This window comes from Miscanthus floridulus, chromosome 10 (assembly GCF_019320115.1).
Source record: "Miscanthus floridulus cultivar M001 chromosome 10, ASM1932011v1, whole genome shotgun sequence".
In the NCBI taxonomy this organism is placed as follows: domain Eukaryota; kingdom Viridiplantae; phylum Streptophyta; class Magnoliopsida; order Poales; family Poaceae; genus Miscanthus; species Miscanthus floridulus.
The window spans coordinates 9,028,718-9,050,765 of NC_089589.1; the positions used below are offsets into that span (position 1 = coordinate 9,028,718).

The 22,048-nt window shown below is 43.7% G+C and overlaps 2 long non-coding RNA genes across 3 annotated transcripts; both read left to right on the forward strand.

Moving 5' to 3' along the window:
• The first annotated feature begins 7,714 nt into the window (after positions 1 to 7,714).
• LOC136487618 (uncharacterized) lies at positions 7,715 to 8,482 on the forward strand. Its single transcript, XR_010767311.1, has 3 exons — positions 7,715 to 7,939; positions 8,066 to 8,219; positions 8,363 to 8,482. It is a non-coding gene; the product is annotated as an uncharacterized lncRNA (long non-coding RNA).
• Positions 8,483 to 8,900: 418 nt separating this feature from the next.
• LOC136487617 (uncharacterized) lies at positions 8,901 to 15,814 on the forward strand. 2 transcript variants are annotated; one of them, XR_010767309.1, is made up of 3 exons: positions 8,901 to 9,037; positions 14,031 to 14,069; positions 14,172 to 15,814. It is a non-coding gene; the product is annotated as an uncharacterized lncRNA (long non-coding RNA). The 2 variants fall into 2 exon arrangements; XR_010767310.1 differs by having other exon boundaries at positions 14,204 to 15,814.
• The last annotated feature ends 6,234 nt before the right edge of the window (positions 15,815 to 22,048 follow it).

Here is a 22,048-nt window from a genome sequence, read left to right on the forward strand (position 1 = left end):
CTGCGGTCCATCCATCTTTCCTATTATCTGAAAGCATTTTTATTATTAGGGATTTGCTATCCTACATGCGCCTAAAATTTTCCTTTTTTATGGCGATTGATCTGAGCCGTTGGATCTTCATCCAGCGCTCCACCTTTGTTTCCTATTTATCTTCTTTCTCCTGTCGTCCCGACCGTGCCTATGTTCGGTGACCGCGCGCCCCAGCTGCCCTACCACGGCGTGGTAGGACTTGCTCGGAGCTCTGCGGCCGTGGCCCACGGCCGTGGAGCTCCGACCAAGCCCTCCCACGCCCACGGCGGCCACCCTCTTCCCCTCTTCCCCTCCTCCCACTGCTACTGTCTCCAACTCCGGCGAGCCACCCCCGCCTTGACCTAGCTCGGCCGCCGCTATCACCGTCAGGACCCCTAAACCGCCCGATCACCGTCCCCACCGCCAGCCCTGCCTGCCTCTCCCGGTCGGCCCCTTCTATAACCGTCGGAGTTGGAGAAGAAAGAGGGGGAGAGGCTCACCAAAACCCTAGCCACCGCCATCATCATCTTCGTCTCCGGTGGCCACAGATCCAGGAAGAGGAGGAGGAGGGCCTACCTCGCCACTGGATACGCGCCACCGCCACGCCGGGGTTGCCGCATCAGGGCCCGTCCGTGCCAGCACCGTCGTGCTGGGCCATCGCGTCGAGGGCATCCCTCGCTGGGGATGTCGTTCGCATCTGGGGAGGGGACGCCCGCTCGCGCCGATGCGCCTCCGCGTCAGGAAGGAGCGTCGCGAGATAGAGAGTGAGAAAGGGAAGAAGCGAAGGAGCCGAAATCGTCGCCTGAAGGAGTCACTCTTTTTCAGTCGCCTGTTGTATAGAAAAAAATGTTATTATTATTATCACTACATCCGACCTAAAAATATATCGATTTTTAGAGTTTAGTTACGTATCTAGATAAAACACGTAGCAGCGAGATTACACCGATTAAACCATGCATATTAGTGAGATTACATCCATTTGAACATTATTATATTCATCTTGGACTATATTTTCATATAATACCTACTTGATGTTATAAACATCGCTGTTCTTTTTATAAATTTGATGAAGATTTAGGGCAGTTTTCTTCTCCTCCTGTTGGAAGTTAGGACTGCTCTCAGATAGTTTAGACTACCTATACAAAGCTACAATTTGCACGCCAAGATGAAAAAAGATGAAAACCACCTAAGTTAGCGATCCACTGTACCTGCCGGTTATGCCATGACATGCATGCATGCATATTTGGGGCCACGGTTTCAAGAACCCCGTACATGAGCCAGTTCGGCTGGCGGGCGTGGGAGGAAAGCGGCGTGTCCCGTGTGCGTCCTGCGTCTAGCAATACTCCTTCCCTCCACGAAAAGAATTAGTGCAACGTGCAATTCTCATATTTTTAGGAGTTAAACAATTTAAATTTTGACTAAAATTATATCTAAAAATACTACTAACATTCATGAAACAAAAAAAAAGTAGCATTAGATTAGTTATTGAATATATTTTTATAATAAATTTATTTGAAGACATAAATGCTATTGTAAACTTGTCTAACTTAAGCTAGTTTGATCAGCAAGTTTTTCCATAATTGTATTTTTCTACTCCCTCCGTCTCAGAAAAAGTGATGTTCTGTGATTTGAAATTTGTCTTAGAAAAAATGATGTTCTGAGCTTAAGACATGCTTTTGGCCCACACGAAATCTGCATGCTTCCATGCAGCGTATGTTAATTAGGCAAGTAAAGCACGAGACATCTTTTTTAAGGCAATCAAGTTTAACAAACCAAGGGTATTAGGGGTATTTAGGGCGTGTTTGGTTGCCCGCATAAGGGCAAACCAGGCTCCCGGGATGCAGCCTGCTCATGTTTGGTTCCCTGGCCAGGCTCCCGAGCCAGGCTCCGCTCATGCAAAACCCCCCTCCTGGCCTGGCTCGCGAGAAACACCTAAATCGGCCGTTTTTCTTCAGCCTGGCTCGCTCCGTGCTCCCGCGAGCTCGCGCACCTGGCAATTCCGTGCGCGGGGAGATGGCGCGAAGATCCTAGGGTTACCTCCCCCGTTCCCGTCATTCACCGCCTATATATCTTTCCTCCTGTCGCTTCCCTCTCTTCTTCTTCTTGTCGCTCCCCGTCTGCGCCGCCGGTAAGCTCCACCTCCTCTTCCTCCTCCCCCCGGTGTTCTTGATGGATTCGTGGCCTCCTAATGCCTACCCTCTCTCTCGATTTGTTGCAGGTGCCGTGGATTTGCGTCCTCTCGAAGCAAGTGAGTTTTTCCCCTTCTCTTTCTCTATTTTTTCTGTGCGATTTGAAACCCTAGGTCACCATTGTTTGTTGATCTCGCTGCAGGCACACCAGATCTGATTTCTTGGCTGTTATTACGGTATGGATCCTTGTTCTTAGGTCTCAATTTTTTTCTTGTTTTTTTCAAGTAAAAATCCTATTTTGTGTATGCTAATCCACTTTTCTTTGCTTGTGTGCTTGCAGATCTGAGCTCCCTCACCTGCTGGGTTGGGCTTTTGCTGGTGCTACTGCTTGTTGACGTGGGTATTTTGTATATCTACTCCCCCTCTCGCCTCCCCCCCAATCTGTACCGTGCGATAGTGAGTCATGCGTTCTTGGATTCGGATGCATGGCCTACTTTGTGAGATTATGAGCAAGTATATGAAGTTACCATTTTGTCTAAGCTATTGTCCAAGTCTGTGATGATTCCTTTTGTCCTGAGCTATTGCCTTAGTCTATGATGATGCCTTTTTTCTGAGCTATTGCCCTAGTCTATGATGATGAAAGTCTTATTTTTAGCATGTTCTAGTATTCGATGAATCCTTTTTCTGAGCTTTTGTCCAAGTCCATGATGATGACATTGTCATTCTGAGCATTTGTCCTTAAATTCTATTCATTTTTTCTAGATGTACTTGGAAGAGAAGAGACGCATTCTTTTTGCTCGTGCTGCTGCTCTTATCACTGCTATGTATGCCCTGCTGTTTGCTAGACTTAGAATGCTTCAGAGTTAGCGGCCTCAGATCAATTATGGTCCAATGAGCATTAGGGATGAGGAGCGCCAAAGGAACTTGAACTTAATTTACAACTACAATGATATAGAGTGTGTGAACATACTTAGAATGAGAAGGGCACCCTTTTTTAGTTTGTGCAACTTGCTTAGGGAGAAGAAACTACTTGCTGACAACATAAATTCTTGTGTTGAAGAGCAAGTTGCAATGTTTCTCCATATTGTTGGTCATAACCAATGATTTAGAGTTGTAAAGCAAAACTGGAGAAGGTCTATAGAGACAGTCCACCGCCATTTTAAAGATGTGTTGTATGCTATTGGTGAGCTTAGACAAGAGATGATTAGACCTCCAAGCAATGAGACACCAGTAAAGATTAGCAACAGCCATAGATGGTATCCTTACTTTAAGGTAAAAAAACCTGTCATATAGCTGCTAGGATATTGTTGCATTAGCTCATGTTAATTTACTATGCAATTTTGGATGCCATGTAGGACTGCATTGGGGCCATTGATGGGACTCATGTATTTGCTAAAGTTCCAGCCAAGATGCAAGCTGCATTTAGGGGTAGAAAGAATGCCCCCACATAAAATGTGCTAGCAGCAGTTAGCTTTGACTTGAAATTTACCTATGTGCTGGCTGGTTGGGAGGGATCATCTCATGATGCCACAATTCTTGCTGATGCATTATAGAGAGAGGATGGGTTGAGGGTTTCACCAGATAATTAAATCAACTGTGATAATAAGAAGCAAATGTAACTGCAAAATGATGAATCTAATTGAACTCCACATTTGTTTTAGGCAAATTCTTCTTAGTAGATGCTGGATATGCTTGTCGGCCTGGATTTCTTCCTCCTTATCGAGGTTGTAGGTACCATCTTAAAGAATATGGGAATAGGAACTACCCAACCAACCCAAAAGAGTTATATAATTTGAGGCACTCTAGTTTGAGAGTAACTGTAGAAAGGGCATTTGGGGCTCTACACCAACAAACCATTCCATCGCTTGAGGACACAAATCAAGCTTGTGCTTGCATGTTGTATAATGCATAACTGGATCCTTAGTTTTGGGGTTGATGAGGTTATTCCAGAAGAGTTCTCTTGGGTACCAAATGACACAAACAGTCAGCTCCATCCTGCTCATATGGATGACAATGCTGCCTGGGCACTTCAGAGGGATGAATGGGCTAATCACATGTGGGCTAATAGGGGTCTTTCTAGAATCTAGAGTTCTATTATGTATCATTAAGTTGCCTGTAATTCATTTTATTCATGGACAAATGCTGTTTTTTCCTATGATTCTACACTTGATCTAAGACTTTGGGCAATAGCAATGATGTTTTTTTTTTCTGTGATACTACACTTGATCTGAGACTTTGGGCAATAGCAATGATGTTTTTTCTATGATACTACACTTGATCTGAGACTTTGGGCATGTGCAATGATGTTTTTTCTTGACATAATACACCTGTGCTGAGGCTCTGGGCATGTGCAATGACGTTTTTTTCTGTGATACTACACTTGATCTGAGACTTTGGGCATGTGCAATGATGTTTTTTCTTGACATAATACACCTGTGCTGAGGCTCTGGGCATGTGCAATGACGTTTTTTCTGTGATACTACACTTGATCTAAGGCTTTAGGCATGTGCAATGATGTTTTTTCTTGACATAATACACCTATGCTGAGGCTCTGGGCATGTGCAATGACGTTTTTTTCTGTGATACTACACTTGATCTGAGGCTTTGGACATGTGCAATGATGTTTTTTTCTTGACATAATACACCTGTGCTAAGGCTCTGGGCATGTGCAATGATGAATTAGGCTATGGCTGAGGAGATGATGCCTGCTGATGAGCTTGTGTTCCCTAGACTGGATGGTGGTCTTTTGGCTGGTGACAATGTGGTTGCTGGGGATGATGTGACTGGTTTCATACTAGCATCACAGGAACCTGCTCAGCAGAGGACCTCTCTGAGGTGGACTGAGCCCATGTCTGCCTTTGTGCTGAAGCAAATGTGCTAGCTCATTACCATTGGAGTGAGGACTGATAAGGGCTTCAAAGAAGTGCACCTGAACAAGGTGGCAAAGGCCCTGCAAAAGTTCTGTGGTCATGAAGTTAGTGGTACCCAGGTGTACAACCACCTGAGGAAGTGGAGGCAGAGGTGGGTGAAACTGTCCAAGCTGAGGGACCTCAGTGGAGCTCAGTGGGATAAGGACAACTGCATGATTGTTCTTAAGGAGGAACACTACAATGGTCATACCAAGGTGAGCAAGAACCTGTGATACTACAACTTGATTTGTTAGATGACTCTTTGAAACATTTTGTCATTATGGCTAACAAGGGACAGTTCATAATGCAGGACCACCCCAATGATGCTCCACTGCTCATCAAGCCCATACAACACTACAAGCAGATGATGGTCATCTTTGCCAATGGTCAGGCAACAGGCAAGTGGGCTATGGGCTCCAACGAGCTACTTGGCACACCATCTGACTGTGCTGAGAGCTCACTGAAGACTGAGATCCTGAACAGTGGCAAGACTGTGACTCCTGAGGATACCAAGAGTGAGGGAGGAGTTGGTAACAAGAGGAAGAGATCCATGCTGGCAGAAGAGGATGTTGTTCTGTTCACTGGCATGGCAGAGGCAGTGAAGGATGTTGCTGATGCTATTAGGTCGACCAAGGTTGAGGATTCCCACCCTGAGCTGTATGGTGCTGTTATGTTTGTGCCAGGCTTCACTGGAGAAGCACTGATGTGTGCTTATGGCCATCTGCTAGACAACAAGGCCTTGGGTTCAGCTTTTGTTAAGATGTCTGACTCCCACCGAGTTGTGGCTAAGGACCTACTTGGCCAAGCACTACTACATATGAAGGCTTCACAGCTTGGGGTTGATCTTTTTGTGCAGTGCCTCTTTTGTGCATACCTAACTACAGCTGGTGGATGTGTAGTGGGTTGACCTTCTCTTTTGTACAGTTGATCTGATCCTGCATAGCTTACTTACTAACACTAACATATAGTTAGTGTCTTAGATAACCCTGCACCTACAACCTAGATCAACCTAGTGGTGGTAATATAACCATGAGTCCATTGCCAATTATGTGAACCTTGTGGTTCTGAACTTGATATGGGCACCAGCCTGTGCCTGCGATTTGCACAATTTCATTCTGAGCACTTGCCTTATTGCCTGTGATGTTTGTTTTCTTATATCTGAGCACATGTCCATTGCCTGTTATGCTTTATGACTGAACTGAGCACTTGTCCATTGCCTGTGATGTTTTTGGATTGATCTGAGCACATGTTCATTGCCTGTGATGTTTTTTGATTGATCTGAGCACATGTCCATTGTCTGTGATGTTATTTTGATTAATCTGAGCACATGTCCATTGCCTGTGATGTTTTTTGATTGATCTTATGGCTTGGTATGTTGTTCATGTTGGGAAGGAGCCTGGGGTCTACTCTAGCTGGGCCAAAGCATACAACAGATGGCATGTTCGTAGTGGAGCCTGCAATATGTATTGCAAAGAAGGGAGGTCACAACTGGAAGGATGTTGTAATTTTAGTGGAGGGTCTAATAATATTAGTCCAGGCTTTAGTAATTTTAATTTTGCTTTCCAAAATGATGTAATATTCATTGCAAACAAATTGTTGTACCAATGTTTGGACTTGCTGGTGGTAACCTTACCACTCAAACAAAGTGGTAACTCCACCAGCTTCTATGCGGGCAACCAAACATGGTTCCTGCACCCTCACAATTTGATTTAGATGCAAGTTTAGGAAACCAAACACCGGTTGCATGTGTCCAGGCCGCAGAGAGCCAGCCAACCAAACTCCCACTCCTTGCATGCACAGGGCCAGGCCAAAGGGGACCTGGCTGGCTGATGCGAGCCAGGGTAGGCTGAGAAGTGTACCGAACACGCCCTTATCTTCTCCACTGATCTCTCTGCAAGATCCTAGAACGTCACTTTTGGGGGACGGAGTGAGCATATAAACAGAGAGAGTACTGATAATAACGGCATTCCCTCGCGTGAATAATCTCGCGACATTTGGTACCGTAGCCTGCGCGCACATGCTCCCTCGATGGCTCGGTCCCTCAATTTCTTGGATGGCCAGCTTTTTTCTGTGAAAACAGGAAGGGCTGCTGACCTTATCTACTGGATAAATACAAATAAAATGCTCCACTTCTTGGATAGCCAGTGGGTTTGAATTCTTTTCCTTTGCTGGAACGAAGAAATGGCACGCACGTGAGCCGAAGCACGCCCTCCCCAGCGAGGAAGAGATTTGCCTGCCTGCGACACTATCTATGGATGGCCTCCCCGCCGGCTCTCGCCTCTCGGTCCACCACCACGGCCGCCTTTTCCTTCTGTGGACAATTTGCCACTGGTCACAGTGACTACTTGCCCCCGCACTGGGCGGGGCCTTAGAGCCCTTCACACTGATTTCCAAAAGGAGAGGGGAAAAAGCACAAATTAATCTTTAATTAATTAAAAAAAACAAATCGGAAAGAGGGGAAAAGACAATTTTTTATCCCCACTTACAGAGGAGCTCCGCTGCAACGCATTGCACAGCAGCCGTGTTTATAAAGCTCCCAAGATGATTCACCAAGAAGGCAAGACGACAGCATAAACAGGCTTAATTAGCACGAAAACCAGCAGCACTCCTCCTCCTCCTCCTCCACAGAGAGATCGATCGAGAGAGATGGACGGTGCTGCCGCCTTTGACTACGCCGTTTTTGCAGGAGCGCCGGCTGCGACGGTCAAGGTCATCTGCCCCGACACTCTGCACTGCCTCGCTCTAGTGCCCTCCGAAGACCGCCTTAGCTTCGCAGCCGCTAACCCATGGGACACGTACCAGAGATGGGAGTACATCTTTCAGCCCGACGGCAGCTTCGTCCTGGTGAACAGGGAGGCGTCATGGATTATGACGAATCGTCACATATCAGTCGTAAGTATTTTGTATATGTACAAGTACAACCTATTCTAGATGTCGGTTTTTTTTTTTAACCATGTGTGTGACTAACTTGGACGGTAACGGTGTTTTCCCCCCATTATTCTCGCGCGACGGCAAAAGCTGTCTGATAGCGCTTATTTCCACCCTCGTGTCCACGGAGATCCTGCGCGTTGGATGCCGCAAAAGAACGCCGATGGCGCCATCCACATCACATGCGCGAATGCTATGCCAAACTGTAAGCTGATGGTTGCCCCGTGGGGCCACGAACAGCAAGGTTAGTTACTGGAGTAGTCTTTTACTAGAACTATATAATATAATTTTAATGGTTGTTTGTGAATCGATCCAGCTAGATCGATCTGCGTGCATCTTATTGTTGCAATAATACTCCGTAGATGTTAATCTTGTGCGTGCGCGCAGGCAATGGCGAAATGGATCTGCAGGCAGCACACGAGAATGACCACGACGCGGCGAGTAACGAGGATGATGCTGCTGGAGCTCCAAAAAGGTCTCGTTGCTTAGGTTGCCTGTTCCCCTGAGCGAGGGGCTCTTTGCTTCGAAACCTTGTGAGCAGTGAGACTCCTAGTATTTCGAGTTTGCGGTTATGTAACCTTGTTTGTCGTGATGTATGGCTTGGAGACTCCTATTATTAATATATGTTAGTACTACTTGTGGATGTACTATACTACTAGGAGTACTATATACTCCTCGTCTACGTGTAAACGAAACCGCTCTCCTCACCTCCGGCGGTGGGTCGGCGGCGCGGCGAGGTGGTGAATCGCCGCCGGCCGCGGTGGTGGAGGCGGCGCGTCGCCTCGCCACCGGCGGTGGAAGGCAGCGACGGAAGGGCGACGCCTCTTGCTCCGCCGACCCACCTCACCTGATCCGCGTGACGCCGTGGTGGAGGCTCAGGCGGAGGCGGAGGCGGCTACGGGCCTACGCCGAACAGGCTCCAGCGCCTTTTCCGTCCACCCGCGTCACTAGCCCATCGCAGCGGCAGCCCGGATGAGCAGGATGAGGGGAAGACGGTGGGTTTTCGCTTTCACCGGGTCCTTTCACTGGATCTAATTCAGCCTGCAGGTCATGAGCTGCAAGGTAACGATGGCTCATTACATGTTGCAATTGATTTCATCTCTGGAAGCTTGACATGGATTTAATTTTCCTTTCTCATTCTGATTCTGCTTGACCTAGATGTATACATATGCATTTTTTGGATGATGTGCTGCAGCGTTTAACGAATCGTTAGCAAACATGTATACATATGCGTTTTGTATTTCCTAACGCGCCGTGCCCATGGCGATCATCATCCGCGTCGCCCGGTCCACCGGCGTGTTCGGAGCGCGAGCTGAACCAGATCATTAGCAAATATCAAAGTTCAGATTGTCAGTTCCAGTGCCAAAGTTCCTGAAATGAAAGGAATGTCAAGTTCACAAATCAAAAAGAAAGTTGAATGCTGCCGATGTAGCCGTTCTGTTCAAACAACAATTGAATACTGAATACTGAAATTTTTCGGTTTCAACACAACTTCAGAGTTTCAGTTCACAAATATTGCAGAGTTGAATACTGAATGCTGAAAATTTTCTAGCTGGGGACAAAAACTATCAACATATTTCAAGTAACAAAGCAGTAGAATAGTGTTGAGAAGATGAATTACAGCTCTTTACTTCATTACTTGGGCATCAAATCATAAAACATCCTTAGTTTGTTTGGCCCAAAACTGCACAAGGTGATGTGTTTGTTTTCACTGAACCTAGTAGCAGCAGCAGTCCATGCATACTACCTAACTTTTTTGGCTGATGCTACGAACCTCTGACTGACAGGATTTTTAGGACGTTAAGGTCTAAAAGCTCACTTCATTCTTTTAGCTTAATCAAAAGAAAATGTAATGCTAGCATAATCACAGCTATATCAGATTATCAGTCTTCCGATGACTGAATCTGTACATGTTCAGACCAAGCATAGCATTTGCTGAAACATACTAGCAGACAGCAATTAACAAGCTAGAACTGCTGACACACAAATTCCCTAATACATAGCAAAATTCCCTGTCAATTGGCAGTGTCCCAAGCATCTCTCGTACGAATTGCTTAACAGTAGCTGAAAGAGTTAGCTATGAATTACGATTTGTGAACCATACTGTATACAGAATTCAGAAATGAATAGTACTGAACAATGAACAGAGTAGCAGAGCAGAAAATCTGACCGTGCAAGAATGAGTGGAGGCTGCCATTGGGCATGTAATTGAAAAAGAGTAGGTTCTCCTCCTTTGTTCCCAGGTGGTAAGCCCTGAGCGCCAGCAGGTTGGGGTGACGGATCCTGCCAAGCACCACCGCCTCGGCCTCAAACTCCTTGTGACCCTTGGTGATCTTTTCCCGGAGCCGCTTGACGGCCACCAGGCTGCCGTCCTTGAGTGTGGCCTTGTACAACAACAACAACAACAACAACAAAGCTTTTAAATTCCAAACAAGTTGGGGTAGGCTAGAGTTGAAACCCATCAGAAGCAATCAAGGTTCAGACACGTGAATAGCTGTCTTCCAAGCACTCTAATCTAAGGCTAAGTCTTTGGGTATATTCCATCCTTTCAAGTCTCCTTTTATTGTCTCTACCCAAGTCAACTTCGGTCTTCCTCTGCCTCTCTTCACGTTACTATCCTGGCTTAGGATTCCACTACGCACCGGTGCCTCTGGAGGTCTCCGTTGCACATGTCCAAACCATCTCAACCGGTGTTGGACAAGCTTTTCTTCAATTGGCGCTACCCCTAATCTATCACGTATATCATCGTTCCGAACTCGATCCCTTCTTGTATGACCACAAATCCAACGCAACATACGTATTTCCACGACACTTAGCTGTTGAACATGTCGTCTTTTCGTAGGCCAACATTCTGCACCATACAACATAGCAGGTCTAATCGCCGTCCTATAAAACTTGCCTTTTAGCTTCTGTGGTACTCTTTTGTCACATAGGACACCAGACGCTTGCCGCCACTTCATCCACCCTGCTTTGATTCTATGGCTAACATCTTCATCAATATCCCCGTCCCTCTGTAGCATTGATCCTAAATATCGAAAGGTATCATTCCTAAGCACTACTTGACATTCCAAACTAACATCTTCCTCCTCCCGAGTAGTAGTACCGAAGTCACATCTCATATACTCAGTTTTAGTTCTACTGAGTCTAAAACCTTTGGACTCCAAAGTCTTCCTCCATAACTCCAGTTTCTAATTCACTCCTGTCCGGCTTTCATCAACTAGCACTACATCGTCCGCGAAAAGCATACACCAAGGGATGTCCCCTTGTATGTCCCTTGTGACCTCATCCATCACTAAAGCAAACAAATAAGGGCTCAAAGCTGACCCTTGATGTAGTCCTATCCTAATCGGAAAGTCATCTGTGTCTCCATCACTTGTTCGAACTCTAGTCACAACATTGTTGTACATGTCCTTAATGAGCCCGACGTACTTCGTTGGGACTTTATGTTTGTCCAAAGCCCACCACATAACATTTCTTGGTATTTTATCATAAGCCTTCTCCAAGTCAATAAAAACCATGTGTAGGTCCTTCTTCTTCTCCCTATACCGCTCCATAACTTGTCTTATTAAGAAAATAGCTTCCATGGTTGACCTTCCGAGCATGAAACCAAATTGGTTCATAGAGACCCGCGTTATTGCTCTCAAACGATGCTCGATAACTCTCTCCCATAGCTTCATAGTATGGCTCATCAACTTAATTCCCCGGTAATTAGTACAACTTTGAATATCCCATTTATTCTTGTAGATCGGTACCAATATACTTCTTCTCCACTCATCAGGCATCTTGTTCGATCAAAAAATATGGTTGAACAGCTTGGTTAGCCATACTATAGCTATGTCCCCGAGGCATCTCCACACCTCGATTGGGATATCATCCGGTCCCATTGCCTTACCTCCTTTCATCCTTTTCAACGTCTCTCTGACCTCAGATTCTTGGATTCTCCGCACAAAGCGCCTATTGGTGTCATCAAAAGAGTCATCCAACTGAAAGATTGTGTCCATATTCTCACCATTGAACTTTTGTCAAAATACTCTTGCCATCGATGTCGGATCTCATCCTCCTTCATCAAGAGATGCTCCCTTTCATCCTTAATGCACTTAACTTGGTTGAAGTCCCGTGTCTTTCTCTCACGAACCCTAGCCATCCTATAAATGTCCTTCTCTCCTTTCTTCGTACTCAAATGTTGGTAAAGATCCTCGTACGCTCTACCATTTGCCACACTTACAGCTCGCTTTGCAGTCTTCTTTGCCACCTTGTACTTCTCTATGTTGTCCACACTCCTGTCATGGTACAAGCGTCTATAGCATTCTTTCTTCTCCTTAATAGCCCTTTGGACTTCCTCGTTCCACCACCAAGTATCTTTAGCCTCGCCTCCACTTCCTTTGGTTACTCCACACACCTCTGAGGCCACCTTCCGAATGTTGGTTGCCATCTTCTCCCACATGTTGTTTATGTCGTCTTCTTCCTTCCAAGAGCCCTCTTTGATAACCCTTTCCCTGAATACCTCTGACGTCTCTCCTTTCAGTTTCCACCACTTTATTTTTTCAATCTTAGCTTGTTTATCCCTACGGGCACGCATCTGAAAACGAAAATCTGCCACCAAAAGCTTATGTTGAGAAACAACACACTCCCTTGGTATCACCTTGCAATCCAAGCATGCTCGTTTGTCCTTTCTTCTTGCGAGGACAAAGTCAATCTGGCTACTGTGTTGTCTGCTACTGAAGGTCACTAGATGAGATTCTCTCTTTCTAAAGAAAGTGTTGGCTATCATCAGGTCAAAAGCTACCGCGAAATCCAGAACTTCCTCCCCCTCCTGATTCCTACTACCATACCCAAAACCTCCATGAACTGCCTCGAAACCTGCGCTTGTAGTACCTATATGCCCATTAAGATCTCCTCCTATAAAAAGCTTCTCACTACTAGGTATAGCTCTAACCAGGCCATCTAAGTCTTCCTAGAACTGTCTCTTAGCACTCTCATCGAGACCTATTTGGGGGGCATACGCACTAATTACGTTCAATACCATATCACCAACGACAAGCTTGACTAAGATAATCCTATCTCCTTGCCTTCTCACTCCCACCACACCATTCTTGAGGCTCTTATCAATCAAAACTCCTACTCCATTTCTATTCGCGACTGTCCCTGTGTACCAAAGCTTAAAACCTGTATTGTCCACCTCCTTCGTCTTCTGACCCTTCCATTTAGTCTCTTGAACGCATAATATATTTATACGCCTCCTAGTCGCGGTATCAACTAATTCTCTTAACTTACCTGTAAATGACCCTACATTCCAACTACCTAGCAAAAACATTAAAAATTGTGGCCTTGTAGCAGAGCAGAAATCTTATGGTATGACCTTTATCTTCCTAGCAAAAACATTAAAAATTGTCTACGTTTGGACAGAATGGTTCTAGAAAAAATACCATTGTAATGAAATAATAAGTTATTTAAACCTATTTATACCTGGTAAACTGATTGGGTTCTTAACGACAAAAGAAACAAAAAAACTGCAGTTCTTATGTTACAGTAGGCGCTAGCACATACAACGGACTTCTTGTGATGCTCCAAAGTTGATGAATGGAAACTGGGGCAATGGCATATAATGACTTGCATAACCTTGGTTTCCAAAATAAACTGAATAATGATGAGCAGTCCCATCTGGCTTCGAAAGAATTGAGAGCTACCTCCATCCATACATGGATTACGTATTTCTACATGTAACTTGTCAACTAGCTTAATACAGAAAAAGTTCTAATATGGATTTTTGTTTATATATATGTAGGATTTATGTCATGGTCTCCAACCTGGTGTAATGTTGCTTTTTCGTCAAATTCCAACCCATGGATAGATAACAGAATGGACCTTTCATTTTGAAAAGGAAAATAAGATATACAGTGGCATATAATGAGCTATTTATTTGCTTGCACTTGATTTCCAAAAGGAATAGGATGACAAACATTCCCCTCTGATGTAGAAAAAATTGTAACATGTATGACAAAAGAAACATACCTATATATCTGATTATTTTTGTTGCTGCACTGTTTTCTTGCAGGTGTATGTGTACCACAAAACATTAGCTGCAAGCCTTTTGGTAACTTCCTAGCTTCTACAGGATCTTAGGTGTCTTTTAGTAAATTATTTTCATAGTAAGATTTCTTCTGATATGTTTGATTATTTCTAATCCATGTACCAGAGTGACAATCTTTGTTTTAATCCACATGTTAGCAAGATTTACTTGATTCCTGGACGGAATATCATATTTGCCTAAACCTGGTCGGAGATGTGGCGGCAGCATGCTGGGCCTTCTCTTGGCATGTGGCGGGGTCTGGCCCCGGTCGACGATGAGACTTAGCTCGCATGCTGCCATGACGGCGACGTCTCCATCCTCCAACTCCTCAGACTGATTTGGTGAGTAACTGTCGTCCTGTTAGTGCTCGATGACATGCGCTGCTGGTATTTGGTGGATGGACATGCCGCTGTTATCTTGGATTAATGGATCTATCCAGGATTGAACCCAAGGCGCTTGTTGAAATGCCTGTCCAGTCTCCTAGCTCTAACTCAAGGTGTTGCCGAGCTCCCTGCATGACCACAGCGAGCTTCCCTTGCACGGGCTTTCAGGGAGCCGCTTCCACATCAGCAGCAGTGATCCCTGGTGGCCGACAGTTCCATGGGGCAAGCGACGGTGGCAGGAGGTCCTGTTCGTGGTGGCTTGCGTGACAAAAGGTCCTTATGTGTAATGGTTCTAAATAAAATATTTTTCGCTGTTGTCTTTTTATTCAAACTGGAGATGTTTCTACGACTATCCTGATAGTTTTTTTTATCCTATTTTATTGTGAGGCTGGGTGGTTGGGATGGATTCTTCTACGTTCGTTGCATCATTCCAATGGCTTTTTTAATTGGGTTTTGATGCTTGATGAGTTAGGTTTTTACAAAGGTAAGTTTGAGGTAGTGAGGTGTTCCAATTGGAGGTCAACTGTGGATGCAGATGAGGATCTGACATGAGCGCACAGTGATATCTAGGTTCCATTCTGTTGTTGAATTAGTTCTGTAAGCCTATTTCTGGTTTGCTTTTGTACCAAGACATTTATGCTTTAGAGATAACCTACTGAAATCTAAATATCTGCAACCAGTTTTGATCCGCATGATTAGTGACATTTATGCTTTAGAGATACCCTACTAAAATCTAAATATCTGCAACCCGTTATCTGCTCAATTGTGCCATTTATCTGATCTGGTGCTTTGTTGAGATGTCATCTCTGTTCCATCTCTTGGTTCTAAAAAGGACACATTGAGATGAACTTATAACTGATTATTTTGTGTATTTGAGAGAACAGAATACAGGTTCCCCTTTTTTACTTATACCCTTCCATTCTCTTGAGTTCTGATCTACTTGTTTCAGTATTATGTGTATCTATGTGATGCATAGGAATTATTTGCTATATTAAATATATGTACCGTGCTCAAGGCATGCTTTATTCTATATATTTCTCTGAAATTGAACCGTTTCTTTCCATTTCATTTTTCTAATATATGACAAGCTATAAAATCAAGGTATGTTGAGAATATTTACCGTTGGTTTCCCTGCAGAAGTACACACCCTTGTTTTGATTTGGAAAAGAAGCCCATTGCTCTCTTGTGGGTGGAGTAATCTGAATTTTAAATATCGTGTAGTTTATGAGAATCTGGCCTATAAATTGTAATAATCTAGCCATAATATGTGCATGTTTGTTTCAGTTTATATATTGTAAGCTGGATTACATAATTTGGGGTGCGGAACAAACACCCCCTTAGAACAGGTCGAGACCTTGATGTCTTATAGTTGTAAAATTCATTTCTTAATGAAATGACTTGGTTGTTTGAGGGGAAATGACATATAGTATTTTTCTTGCATATAGTATTTTTTTGAAACGACATACTATATATAGTATTTTGGTTGTTACCATAGTGTTACCACGGGCTGTATACTATGTACCCTGAAGAAAAGTATGGAAAAAATATCATCGTTCATTTGTTTTCATGTATATCCCAGAAATGCCGCCGTGGCGTTAGCACGGGCACTATACCCCTAATTAAAGAGTTTTCAAGACATGTTTAAACATCAATCAACTAGCATGTTTAAGAAAGTTTCCAAAATTTTCTGTTTATTTATCACATTTTGCTAGAGTTGAGTGTATCTTTTTAAGCTTGAAAAGATAATTTCATGAACTCCAAATATTTTGTTTGGTTTTCTCGTCTCCCAATCTGTCTTTACGTTTTTTATAAAAATTTGTAGAAACTTAAAAGCAACAGTTTTCGTGGTTACTGAGCGTTTTCAACTAAAAACGGATAAAATCGCCTTGAAAATCGCTTCTAATTGGGAAATGGATGTAATTTAAGCGGGGTTTCACAAGTTGAGGTGGTAAACTGTCTTGAATGCATAGCAGGAATGAATTCGGCATTAGATGTATGTTTCATCTCATATTTTTTGTGAAACGTTTTTAGAACACTTTTAGACTTCATTAGAGTGTTTTTGAATTCTTTTTTATAATTTTGTGGTTACTATATCTCAGGCGTTACTTTATTTGCTTGCTTGTAGGCACGTTCATGCAGCTTTGTACGCCTCAGTGCTCGGCGCCTCGGCCGCAATATTGTCTGAGATAGAGTTGGTCATTGACGGGCCGGGACTCCACGATAGCTAGCTGGGCTGCATGCTGCGGGGCACCGCCGGGCTGCCGTACGTTCTGCTGCCATCGGGACGCTGTTCCCATCTCCAGGCTGCCATCGCTTGTTACTGGGCCGCCATTGCCCATGTGCTGCTGCCGGAGTTGCAACGGGGCCTTTTATGTGGAGACGCTTGCCGTTGACGAGAAGTTTTTTTTTTGAGTGGACGTTGACGAGAAGGTAAACAGTGGAAACCGCTGCCGGGCTGCCGTATAACAGATGCGATTGATGTGCCGCACCCATCACCCTTGGCTGGGCTGCCGTGTGTTGAAGCATTGGTGCTCGAACTTGTAAGTCTGCGTTTAGTTCGAGAATTTTGGGAATTCGACTACTGTAGTATTTTTGTTTTTATTTAGTAATTAGTGTTTAATTATGGACTAATTAGACTCAAAATGTTCGTATCGTAATTTCCAATCAAACTGTGCAATTAGTTTTTTTCGTCTACATTTAATGCTCCATGCACGTATCGCAAGATTCGATGTAATGGCTACTGTAGCATTTTTTGGAAAACTTTTTGGGAACTAAACAAGCACTTAACAGCGAAAACAAGAGCAAAGATGAAACAGAAGAGGGCGGTATTTATGAAGAAGTTCTGCCTCCCTTAATTTTCGCGAAAGTCCGCTTTTCCTCCGTGAACTCTAAAACCGAGCAAAACACCTCCCTCAACTTTTAAAACCGTTCATCTTACATTTCTCGCCCTGTTATAAGCAATTTTGAAGACGATTTTATCTTTATCTTTTTTATTTATTTCAGCTGAATCTTTGAAAAATCATAGTAAATCACAAAAAAATCATAAAATAGAAAATCCAATTTTGTTGGACTCCACATAGTAGATCTACACAGTGAACATATAATATAGTATGCTTTAGTATAAAGTTTTTGCTGTGGCTTTAGATCTATGCTTTTTTGAAATTAATTAGAATAATTCGTAGCTACATTTTCTATAGTCCAGTTGTGATGAAATTTTTATGGTGGGCTAATTATTGTATGATTGAACTGTAGGAAAAATTTCATACTCATTAGATCATATATAGCTTAGTTATAGATTTATTTATATTTAACAATATAAGTGCAATCAAGCCCTATTGTGGGTTTTGGCATTGATGACCACCAAATTAGAGGACTAATAAGATTTATCGAGATGACAAGCAGGGAATCCAAGATGAGGATAATGTATAGGTTGCAGGTGTCGTAATTACAAAAGGTGGCCAGACCGAGCTTAAAGGAGGTTTAAATTCTTTTATGTTCAGAATTTGAGTTTAGGAAAAGCCGTACTATCAAGAGGGACTTTAGGACAGTTGGTCAACTGTTGAATCAAATGCTCAAATTCACAGATTTACATCCTTCCACCTAGTCAAAACAACCAGCCAAATTTCATATCATACTACCTACTTTGGCTAGGGCGGCAGTACCGCCCTGTTAAGAGCGGCAGTGCCGCCCTTAACTGATCGTTGGGCTCGGGGGGTATTTATACCCTTCAGGCCCGGCCCACAACGGTCATCTTCTTCACTGAGTCACTCTGCTCGAAAACAGACAGAACCAAAGCTCATCCCTCTCCTCCATTGTTGCTCCTTCATCCCTCAAGCTAACCATTGATTCCAACCATCAAAACTTGAGAGAAAAGGCAGCAAAACTTGATTAGAGAGGAGATCCACTGATTCTCAAAGTCTAAGAGCATTTGGTTCATGTTTGGCCGGCGGTTCTAGGGTTTGTTACTCTTGGAGCTTGCTCCTAGCCGGCTAGGCGTCGCCCTTGTGCTTGCCAACTCGTGTGGCAGCCTTGGGAGGTTTGTAACCTCACTTGAAAGCTAAGAAATCACCCCTCACTTCAAGAGTTCACTCTCTTGATTTGAGAACGAGGGTAAAGCAAGCCTTTGTGGCAAGCTCAAGCCTTTTGTGGCTTTCTCAACAACGTGGACTTAGTCAAACCTTAGTGGTGAGCTGAACCACGGGATAAATCTTGTGTCTTGCGTGCTTCTTCTTTACTATACCTGCTATTTATATTATTGCTAGCTATTGCTAGGGTTTAGTTGCTCGATTCACCTTTGTGTGAAGTTTCTATGGTATTCAGTCTTCGAACTGGATCTTGACTCTATATTGTAGGATTAAGCAGCTAGTGGGGTCAGGTTCATCTCCGTTAAATCTCAACTGTGTTAGAGTATTTTTCATAGAGCGGTAGTGCCGCCCTCTGTTCTAATAGAGTTTCAAGTTGAATTTTTACAGGCCTATTCACCCCCTCTAGGCCTTCTTTATCTTCTAGTAGATCCTACAAGTGGTATTAGAGTGATGTTGCTTCGTATACGCTTTACCGCATGAAGTATGGAAGAAGGAGAAGGTTCGAAGAACGTTCGCGTTGCAGACGCAAGTGGTGTGCACGTTGAGGATGTCGGCAGCAGCAGTGAGCTGTCCATGTCCATAGCAAGCGATGCCACCATCAAAGAACCAAAGACCACCGATGCCGAAAGAAGAAAGGCAAGAAAAGAAAGAAAAACCATCAAGATCGCAACAAGAGAAGCTAGAGAAAAGAAAAAGGAAGAGCAGCGGCTCAAAGACAAGAAGAAGAGAAAAGAAGCTAGAAGAATCGCAAGAGAGGCAAGAGCTAAGAGAAGGACAACAAGAGCTAAAGAGCAAGAGAAGAATGAGTATGATGCATCATCTAGTGAGCTCTCTAGTAGCTCGGACGATGGAGATGATGATGTGTCATACCATGCTTCAAAAGATAGCAAGGAGGTGAAGAGCAAGGACAAAAAGAAGGATAGCAAGGACAAGGGCAGCAACAACAAGAACAAATATGCCGCCGTATCCTTTAACTATTCTTATTCGTCTAACCATAATAAGAGATCTTTTGTCAATGTGCCCGCAGGCAAGTTGCCTCATTTTGATGGGACAAACTTTGCCAAGTGGAAGCACTTGATGAGTGCTTATCTTGTAGGTCTTCACCCCGGTCTTTGGGAGATTGTGGTGAATGGATTGCAGCCACCGGAAGATCCCGAAGCACCAACAAATGAAGAGCTAGCTGCTGTCCATCTCAATGGCTAAGCCACAAGTATTCTTCTTAGTGCCTTGGATGGAAATGAGTACAACCGAGTGATGAATGTTAATGTTGCAAAACAGATTGGGACACTTTGCATCTAGCACATGAAGGTGTTGATAAAGTAAGGAAGGCAAAGATTGATTTATTGATGGCCAAGCTCAATAGGTTTGTAATTGTTGATGGAGAGGGGTCACAAGAGATGTTTGACAGATTGATGACCTTGGTGGGCAAGATTAGAGGCTATGGATGTGATGAGCTTGATGATCACAAAGTGGTGAAGGTCATGTTGGAAGCTTACTCACCAAGAAATGAGACCGTAGTCACCTTGATTAGAGATAAGAAGAAGTTTGAGCACTTCACACTAAATGATGTGCTTGGAAGATTGTTGACATTTGACATGCAAAGAGAAAAAGCAAATGAGAGGAGAAGACTTGGTGAGTTGCAAGCCAAGTTAGAAGGCATGAAAATCAAGGAAGTGGCTCTCAAGACAAATAAATCAAGCAATCAAGGCACCTCCAATAAGGCAAAGGGTAGCAAGCAAGCATCAACAAGTAAACCCAAGGAAATCAAGTCAACTCCACAAAATGATGATCCAAGTTCATCCTCAAGTGAAGATGAAGATGGTAGGGCTGATTATATGAAGATTGATGACATGGCTTTGTTCATGAAAAGCTATCACAAGGGGTTGAAAAAGAATGGGTATAAGATCGTGCAAAGAAGGTTTCCCAACAAGAAGAAGAGGACTTGCTATAATTGTGGCAGCATGGAGCACTTCGTTGCTAAGTGTCCCTATGACAAGAAAGAAAACAAATACAAGAGGGACAACAATGAGGGCAAGCATGAACACAAAAAGAGATACAAGCAAGTGGGAGAGGCACACATTGGGCATGAGTGGGACTCAACTAAGGAGTCAAGTGAAGAGGATGTGAAGATTGCAACTGTGGCTATTCAAAAGTCATCCTCTACACCAAGGCTCCTCAACAACATGTCCAATGATGATGACCACCACTCCACTCACGTTTGTCTTATGGCAAAGGGTGAGAAGGTAAAACGAAGAGCCAAATCTCCTCCACCTCCTAGTGACATCTCTAGTAGTGAACTTAGTGATTCTAGTGATGATGATACTAGTGATATTGAGAAATATGCTAAATTAACTAAGAAGTTAGATTCTAAAACCAAGTTCTTTATTATGAATCTAATAGTGGAATTAGAAAGTGTCAAAGCCGAGCTAGCCGATAGAGATGATTATCTTGAGGAAACCGAAAAGATGTATATTGGCTGCAAGGAAGCTCTTGAGTTAGAGAGAAGTGAGTTGGACTCTTTGAGCAAGGCCTTGGCCGAAGAACAAAGAGAACATGCTCTCACAAAGAAGGCAAATATTACACTCAATGACAAGTATTGTGTCTTAATTGAAAAGAACAACAAACTTGAGAAGCAATATACCCTCCTATGCGAGAGCACCTCACATCCCTCTAACACAAATGACACTTCTATTCCCTCCACTAGCTAAGGATGTGGAAAATGCTATAATCTTGACTTCAATGTTCATTCCACTAACCTTACAAACTTGGAGGTTATGAAAAAGGAGATTGTTAGGCTCAATGCTATGTTAGGAAAAAGGTGCATGGAAGGAAAGAAACCTACTGGTGGCAAAGGTGAAAAACCAAAGAGGCCACAATACAAAGATGGAAGAAATCCACGCATCAAAGATGGGCTTGTGCACACTCATGGAGGTAAAACCAATGGAAGAAAGGTAATCAATGGATATGAGTGTGTTCAATTTATGAGCAAAGGGCAGGAAGGTATAGATAAGTCTGCATAGATAGTGGCACAAGGCTAGCCCAGAGCAGCACCGCAGCCTATGGGCGGCAGTGCCGCCCCCCATAGAAAAGGGGAGACCACCTCCTCCTCCTCTACTCATGTCAAGCCCAAGAAGGTGTCTCATCCAGAGTAGGTTGTCCAGAAACCAAAGAAATCTATCTAGGTCACTCCAAATAGATATACTTATCAACCAAAGGCAAAAACACCTTCTCAATGTTTGGATTCTAACTTTGTTTTGCAGCACAACAGCAAGGGGGAGGTGTTTGCCAAGTTTGTTGGCAATGGTCGAAATGTTTATCATAATGCTTCCATTTGGGTTCTTAAAGTTCTTATGACTAACATGCAAGGCCCCAAGAATATTTGGGGACCTAAAACTAGGAACTAAACTTGTTTTGCAGGCGTACTCCTCCGGTGGGTCAAGTTGGGTGCTTGACAGTGGCTGTACAAATCATATGATTGGAGAAAGGAGTATGTTCTCATCATATTCCCCAACTACAAATTCAGATGAGAATATTA